This window comes from Cervus elaphus, chromosome 14 (genome assembly GCF_910594005.1).
Source record: "Cervus elaphus chromosome 14, mCerEla1.1, whole genome shotgun sequence".
NCBI classification, from domain to species: domain Eukaryota; kingdom Metazoa; phylum Chordata; class Mammalia; order Artiodactyla; family Cervidae; genus Cervus; species Cervus elaphus.
The window spans coordinates 63,855,810-63,865,096 of record NC_057828.1 but is presented as its reverse complement, the minus strand read 5'-3'; the positions used below and the strand labels follow the sequence as shown (position 1 = coordinate 63,865,096).

The window sequence follows — 9,287 nt, the reverse complement described above, 5'->3', positions numbered from 1 at the left end:
ATGGCTGCTATCCAAAAGTCTACAAGCAATAAATGCTGGAGAGGGTGTGGAGAAAAGGGAACCCTCTTACACTGTTGGTGGGAATGCAAACTAGTACTATGGAGAAAAGTGTGGAGATTCCTTAAAAAACTGGAAATAGAACTGCCATATGACCCAGCAATCCCGCTGCTGGGCATACACACTGAGGAAACCAGATATGAAAGAGACACGTGCACCCCAATGTTCATCGCAGCACTGTTTATTATAGCCAGGACATGGAAGCAACCTAGATGCCCATCAGCAGATGAATGGATAAGGAAGCTGTGGTACATATACACCATGGAATATTACTCAGCCGTTAAAAAGAATTCATTTGAATCAGTCCTAATGAGATGGATGAAACTGGAGCCCATTATACAGAGTGAAGTAAGCCAGAAAGATAAAGAACATTATAGCATACTAACATATATATATGGAATTTAGAGAGATGGTAATGATAACCCTATATGCAAAACAGAAAAAGAGACACAGAAGGACAGAACAGACTTTTGAACTCTGTGGGAGAAGGCAAGGGTGGGATGTTTCGAGAGAACAGCATGTAGATTATCTATGGTGAAACAGATCACCAGCCCAGGTGGGATGCATGAGACAAGTGCTCGGGCCTGGTGCACTAGGAAGGCCCAGAGGAATCGGGTGGAGAGGGAGGTGGGAAGGGGGGATACATGTAACTCCATGGCTGATTCATGTCAATGTATGACAAAACCCACTGCAATGTTGTGAAGTAATTAGCCTCCAACTAATAAAAATAAATGAAAAAATTAAATTAAAAAAAAAAGAATGCATTTGAATCAGTTCTAATGAGATGGATGAAACTGGAGTCTATTATACAGAGTGAAGTAAGCCAGAAAGAAAAACACCAATACAGTATACTAACACATATATATGGAATTTAGAAAGATGGTAACAATAACCCTGTATGCGAGACAGCAAAAGAGACACAGATGTATTGAACAGTCTTTTGGACTCTATGGGAGAGGGCGAGGGCGGGATGATATGGGAGAATGGCATTGAAACATGTAAATCATTATGTGTGAAATGAAACGCCAGTCCAGTTTCGATGCATGATGCAAATTTGCAGCATTATGGCTGGACCCAAAGAATGTAATACTGAGTAAAGTAAGTCAGACAGAGAAAGACAACAAAAATGGTTACAAATGAACTTATCTACAAAACAGAAATAGAGTTAGAGATGTAGAAAACGAACTTATGATTACCAGAGGGTAAGAGTAGGGGGAGGGATAAATTGGGAGGTTGGGATTGATACATAAGCACTACTATATACAAAATAGATAACCAATAAAGACCTACTGTATAGCACAGGAAACTAGTCAGTACTCTGCAATCATCTATATGAAAAGAACCTTTAAAAAGAGTGGCTATCTGTATATGTATAACTGATGCACTCTGCTGGACACCTGAAACACAGTAAATTAAATCAACTATACTCCAGTAATGTGACCACTCTAGAGCCAGACATCCTGGAATGCGAAGTCAAGTGGGCCTTAGGAAGCATCACTGTGAACAAAGCTAGTGGAGGTGATGGAATTCCAGTTGAGCTACTTCAAATCCTAAAAGACGATGCTGTGAAAGTGCTGCACTCAATATGTCAGCAAATTTTCTCTTCAGAAGACACCATTATAAAAGTATAAAGGCAAGTCACGCAAGAAAAAATTCATAATACATATGTGTGACAAAGGACTAATATACAGAATATTTAAAGAATATCTCCCAGCCAATAAGACAATCTTTTCAATGGTAATATATTTGAACAGTTACTTCACAAAATAATATATAAAATCTCAAATACATGAAAATATGTTTAATAGCATTTGTCTTAAAGAAAATTTAAGTTAAAAATGCAATGAGAAAAAAAAAAATGCAATGAGATTCCACACCCACTAAGATGGCAAAAATTTTAAAGACTGACTGTATTAGCTGTCAGGATATAGAGCAACTGGAATCCTCATATATGGCTGTGGTTATATAAAACGCTTTTTTTTTTTTCCTTCTAAACATAAAACTTTATTTCTAGTTATGTTCCTTTGTGGGATATATTTAGGACCACATACTTAATAAAGAAGTCCTAATTATATCCTTGGGCTGATTTGGTTTCCACCCCCACCCCGTAGAGGGACCCTTGTCCCCCCCCCTTCCCAATTCCAGCTTGAGGCACTTGGTGTCATGAAGAAAGCGGTAGTTGGCTGGAGAGATGGGGCATCTTAAATCCCCCCAGCGTGAGTTCACAGACTAGGAGGGGCTTCTCCTTCCTCCCAGGGCCCTCCCCACTTAGCAGAAGGGAAGCCCCTTGGGTACCACGTAGACTTCCATATCTCTCAGGATGGGGGACCCTGCCCACATTCTAGGCTGTCTTCACCCTGGTTACTTCCTGGCCATAGTGATCCTACACACCACCCCATCTCCTGACTTCTGCCCTCACTTTTTGCTCTGAGCAGCCTGAGCACAGGAAGCAAGTGGTCCCACTGACTATAGAGATCTCAGAAGTACCAGAGAAGCCCCAGGCAGCTTCGGAGAACCAGATGACTGCCAGGGGGCCTGCTCTCTACCACACAAGCCCTGAGGAAGCCCTGGACAGATGCTGCTCTCAGTTGGCCTCGGTGCTTGACTTTGCTCACTCTCCTCTTCCTCCCCACCCCTAACCCAGAAGATCATTATATAAATGCTATCAAAAGAAGGGGTTGAAGCAGGGGAGACAAACCCCCTCTACCTTCCTGTGTTGAAACGTGCCAAGGCTTGCCAAAAAATACAAGATCTGAGTCCAGGAGGCAGGGGACAGCTCTCTGGCTTTGCTGGGATTGAGAGAGGAAAAATGTTCCAGCTGTCAAGCCCAGAAGCCCATGGCAGGAGTGGGAGGGGAAACCTTATCACCAGGAAGTCCCTTCTTCTCATGTTCCCTTTTAGCTACAGAACAGGCTCTTTTCACCCCACCCCACTCCAACCCAAGCTGTTAAGGCTTTGGTGCCCTGTAGTGGGGTGGAGGGAAAACACACATCTTTGGCCCAGCTCTGTCCACTAAGGGCAAGAGTTAGTCCCCAGTTCCCTCAGCCCCATCAGATACCTATACATCCAATGTGAGAGAGGCTGCCCATCCCTGGACAGAAAGAAAAATGGGTGTATTACTTGAGGAAAAGGAAATGGGTGTAGGCCCTGACCAGGGTCACAGGGCCCAGCCCTCTAGGGAAGGGAAAGCCCCGGAGGTGCTCCTTAATCACGACTCCCCACAAGCTGCAACACAAAGGTGAAGATGTAGACGATACCTGTGTAGATCTACAGGGCGCCAGTGATGTAGTCCTCTGGGCTGATGGTGTGCTTCCGGTTCCCCAGGACCAGCTGTGTGTCGTAGGCCAGGAACAAAGTGAAGCAAATGGCCCCCAAAGCAGCATAGACCATGTGCAACCAGTAAATGTGTCTGAAGGCCAGCACAATGGCAGTGATAATCCCTCTTCTGTGGGATTATCTTCTTCTGTGTCCTGTGCATGAGGTAAAGTCCACCTTGGTCTGGAAGCAGAAGATGGTGACCGAAATGGACACCATAGCAGTAAAGATCACCACGATGATGACGGCTTTGATGTTATACACACTGGAGATGGTGCCGGTCATGTAGCCCATGGCAAGAGTAAGAGGGTCAGCAGGATGATGCTCCATGGGAAACGGCGTCTGGGTGCCTGGCAGTAGGCAAGGGTCAGGTATGTGACCACGAAGACAGCATAGGATGCATAGTAGACAGCCATGTTTGCCCTCACGAAGTCACCGACCGGCTTCGCAAAGGTGAAAACAGCGATGATGGCCACCGTGATGAGCAGCTGGATGGAGATGATGGTGTAAACCTTTCGGATGAAGGCGTGTCGGACTTTCCTGTCATCCCAGTCTCCAGATCCAAAAGTGTCACTCACTGCTCTCTCCCCGCCATCATAGCCATGGCCTGGGCCATAGTTCAAGGACGTCACGTGGACTGGGGGCATAGGCTGTGGGTAGCCAGCAGGGTGACCGTAGCCAGGCTGTGGGTAGGCAGGGTACCCCCCAGGCATGACAGATGGCTGCCCGTAGCCCCCTGGGGGCAGAGAGCCAGGGTATAGGGTCCTCATATGGAGGGGGGCAGTGGGATGGGACATGATGACTCCAAGCTGAGGGGAGACCCCATCTGCTGAGACCTGGAGCTCCGGATGGTGCGTCGCCGGCCTCCTGGTGTCGCGAATCCTCATATAAAATGTTTTAACCACTTTGGAAGTATTATAGCTTGGCAGTTTCTTAAAGTTAAATACACACTTATATGAATTACTCTTAGATATTTACCCAAGAAAAATGAGAACATATTTCCACAGAAAGAGTTGTACATAAATGGCCATAGCAATTTTATTTATAACAGCTCAAAACTAGAAACAACCTAAATGTAACAGGCAAATAGATAAGCAGATTTTGGTACATCCATAAAATGAAGTATTGTTCTGCATTTCAAAAGACACTATGCACTATATACAAAATGGATAAGTCTCAAAAACATTATGCTGAGCAGAAGAAGCCCGTCTCATAAGAATATTTAGTAGTTCATTTATCTATAATTCTGTAAGAGGCAAATTTATGCTATATATTTTTTCCTAGTATTATGAGTGATAGGGGTATTGATTACAAAGGACTATGAGAGAACATTTTAGGGTTGTCAGAATATTTTATATATATATATATCTTGATTGTAGTGGTTTTTAGTATACATTTGTCAAAGTTCATCAAACTATCAAACTAATGGGTGCATTGTAGTACTGTATGGAAATTATACTTTAGTAAAGTTATTTTGTTTCTTTTTTAAACAACTGGTCTAAAGAAAAAACCCAGATCCTCTCAGACTAACATCCAGGACCCTCTATAACCTCGCCCACACTATTTTTCTACTTTTATTTCTCATATGTCTCAGACTCAAAACTACCTTGAAATTCAAGCAAGCTGGCTTACAACCTCTCATCCCCTAACACGACTACTGACCCTACTCTCAGCTTCCTGGGTCTACCTAAATTCCCTTCATCCTGCAGAGCCCAGACTTAAGACCACTGCTTTCACAAAGCCTTCCTCCATCTCACTCAGATTTTTCTTTGCTATTTATACCACTTTTGTTGTTTATGTTGTTCATTATTTGTTTTATATGTGTTCCTTTCATCTACCAGGGCAAACTGTCATCCTTTGATATGCAGTCAATTCTGGTTATTCCTGCTGGTTATGTTCCCTATAGTTGCTATGAATACCAAATTAGCAAACGCTAAAGCGTTGCTCCCAGGGAAAACACAGGGTTAGATTTTTATGAGATTCTGGTCACAGTTTTATCAACCAGTCCACACATAACCTTGTTTTATGTGTGTTTCTGTTTAATGATGCCTTATTTAATATATGTCGTTGGTTCCTTGAACTCACAGCCAATAGCACTGTATTTATGAATAAAAGCACTATATGACTGAATAAAGCTTACCTAACAAACACAAAGTCTCCCTAAAGCACATCACAGCTTTCCTGTGCTTTAGAACCCTAGACAGCGCTTCAGTATTTAAACAAGGAAATCACCAAGAAAAATTCAAAAACATGACATTAAGTACATCACACAAAGACACTTATTTAGAGCATGAGAGATAAAATGGAGAAACACCTTGTTCTGCCTCCCTTGGGAATGTGCTTTTTGGGCAACTCAAATTTTCCCTATGCTAAACATGTCCACAAATGACCATAAAAGAGCCACTGATTAAGATTACAGTAAATTTTAGCAAGTAAGCAAAGTCATAAATATGGAATCTGTAGATAATGAGGCTTGCCTGTACTTCACAGCATCTTGTACAACACCAGACACTTAGTAGGCATTCAATAATTTATCCAGACAATTGGAAGGACAAACAAAACAAGAAACTAACTCATGACTTCACTTAGATTTCTATCAAGAGCTATTGTTTAAAATTCATTTTAGGAGGCATGTCCAAGCTAGAAGACAAGTTCTCCCAAGTAAGATTTTAAGACTTGCAGAGACAAATTGAGGGCCATTGCTAAGGAGAGCCTCAGGAGAAAAATCTCATATGACCATGTGCTATGTGCAATATCCATTAAAAAGAAGGGGTTTCTTGTTCTTTATTAGCAACCTAAAAGTTTTCTACTGCTGACTGAGAAGAATGTTTAAAAGAAAAAAACTGATTGTCATATATCTAAAGTAAAGTGATATTTCCCATCTTACCTTCTGAAAAGAAAACAGACTAGAGAGAGAATACACACAATTTAATTTAGCCCATCAAAATTTTCTAAGAATCAGTTGTGTTTCTATATACTAACAACAAAATATCTGAAATAAAGAAAATAATTCCATTTGCAATAGCTTCAAAAACAACAAAATACTTAGAAATAAATTTAACCAAGGAGGTAAAATATCTGTATGCTGAAACCTATAAGATGTTTGTGAAAGAAAGAGAAAAAGACAATTAAATGGAAAGATATTCCATGTTCATGGGTTGGAAGAATTAATATAGTTAAAATTTCCAGTCCACCGAAAGTCATCTACAGATTCAATGCAATCACTATCAAAATTCCTATGGAATTTTTCACAGAAATAGAAAAAACAACTGTACAATTTATCTGGAACCACAAAAGACCTTATTCAAGCCAAAACAAATATGAGAAAATCAAAACAGGAAGCATCACACTTCCTGATGCCAAACTATATTACAAAGGTATAGTAATCAAAATAGTATATTGACATAAAAATAGATACATAGACAAAAAGACAAGTGGAATAGAACAGAGAGCCCAGAAATAAACCTTCATATACATGGTCAACTGCTATTTGACAAGGGAGCTAAAAATACTCAGTGGAGAAAGGATAGTCTCTTCAATAAACGGTGCTGGAGAAATTGAATACTTACATGTAGAAGAATGAAATTGGATCCCTATCTTGCACTATTCACAAAAATTAACTCAAATGAATTAATGACTTCAACAAAAGACCTGAAACTATGAAACTCTTTAAAGAAAACATAGGGGGATAGTCCCTTACTATTGGTCTTGGCAACAATTTTTGGATATAACACCAGAAGCATAAGTAACAAAAGCCAAAATAAATATGTGGGACTACATCACACTAAAAGGGCTTCCCCAGGTGGCTTGGTGGTAAAGAATCTGCCTGCAATGCAAGAGACATGGGTTTGATCCTAAGTTGTGAAGATGCCCTGGAGGAGGGCACGGCAACCCATTCCAGTATTCTTGCCTGGAGAATCCCATGGACAGAGGAGCCTGGCAGGCTGCAGACCGTGGGGTCGCAAAGAATCGGACATGGCTGAAGCGACTGAGCATGCGCAAATGCAGGTCAAACTAAAAATCTTCTGCAAAGCAGAAGAAACAATCGATAACATTAAAAGACAACCTACAGAATGGGAGAAAATATATGCAAATCATATTTCTGGTAAAGGGTTAATATCCAAAATATATAGGAAAATCGTACTCAATAGCAAAAGACCAAACAATCCTATTTTTCAAATGGGCAGAGGGCATGAATAGACAATTTTTCCAAAGAAGACACACAAAGCCAACATGTACATAAAAAGATGTTCAATGTCACTAATCATGAGGGAAATGCAAATCAAAACCACAATGAAATGTCACCTCACACCTGTCAGAATGGCTGTTATTGAAAAGACAAGAGCTAAGTGCTGGCAGGGGTATAGAGAAAAGGAAAACCTTGTACACTGTGGGTGTTGTTGTGTTGTTTAGTCACTCAGTCATGTTCAATTCTTTGTGACCTCATGGACTGCAGCACGCCAGTCTTCCCTGTCCTTCACTGTCTCCTGGAGTTTGTTCAGATCCATGTCCATTGAGTTGGTGATGCTATCTAACCACCTCCTATCTGCCACCCCCTTCTCCTTTGACCTTCAATCTTTCCCAGCATCAGGGGAACGATGGGTAAGAATGTAAATTAATGCAGCCACTACAGAAAACAGTATAGAGGTTCCTCAAACATACTAGAAATAGAACTACCATGTCATCCAGCAATCCCATGTCTCAATGTATACCCAAAGGAAATGAGTTCAGGATCTTGAAGGTATATCTGTACTTCTAAATAAACATGAATACTGGCAAGTGGGCGGGGGGCAGAACAGGGAGTGGGATGAATTGAGAGACTGGGATTGACATATATACACGCCTATGTATAAAAGAGGTAACTAACAAGAGGCTAGTATATAGGACGGGGAACCCTACTCAGTGCTCTGTGGTGACCTAAACGTGAAGAAAGCCGAAAGGGAGGGAATATGTGTATGCATATAGCTGATTCTCTTTGCTGCACAGCAGAAATTAACACAACATTGTAAAAGAACTATACTCCAATAAAAATTAATTTTAAAAAAGGTTTATTTGTACCCCCATGTTCAATGTTCATTGCAGCACTATTCATAACAGCCCAACTATGGAAACTTACATGTTCATCTATAGATGAATGGATAAAGAAGTTTTGATACATACACACACACATAAACACAATGGAATATTATTTAGATATGAGAAGGGAGGAAATTCTTCCATTTGCAGCAACATGGGTGGATTCTGAAAGCATTATTCTAAGTGAAATAGGCAGAAAGAGAAAGACAGATACTATATGATATCAACTTATATGTGGAATCTATAAACCTAAACTTACAGAGTTTAGGAATGGTGAATGGTGGTGAGCCAGAATGGTGGTGGCCAGGGGCTAGAGTATGGGGGAAATAGTGAGATGTTGGACAAAGAACATGACTTTCAGTTATAAGATGAATAAATTCTAGGGATCTAATGCACAGCATGGTGATTAAAGAATAGATGTTAAGTGTTCTCACCACAAAAGAAACAAATGATAATCATGCAAGGTTCTAGAGGTGTTAACTAATGTTACTATGGTAATCATTTAACAATACATGTATGTCAAGTCAATATAGGTGTCCACCTTTAACTTACATGATGTTATATGTCAATAATATCTCAAAAAAGCTGGAAAAAATTATTTCCAAGAACATCCTAGACAGCAAGCAGTCAAAGAGAAAGTAAGAGAACCAAAAAAAAATTTTAAGTTAAAATGCCCCATGTTGTCAGACCTATATGGGGAAATGAGCAAATTTGTACACTGTGTAAATTGGTACAAATTTTCTAGGAAGGTGTGGTTAGTAATATATGTCAAGTAATATAAATACCCCAAGGACTACATGTAGCCCAGTCCGCCAGGCTTCTCTGCCCATGGGATTCTT

General features: G+C 40.6%; 1 pseudogene; it reads right to left on the bottom strand.

Moving 5' to 3' along the window:
- Positions 1–3,162: 3,162 nt before the first annotated feature.
- On the bottom strand, positions 3,163–4,230 carry LOC122708177 (annotated as a pseudogene).
- Between the last annotated feature and the right edge of the window lie 5,057 nt (positions 4,231–9,287).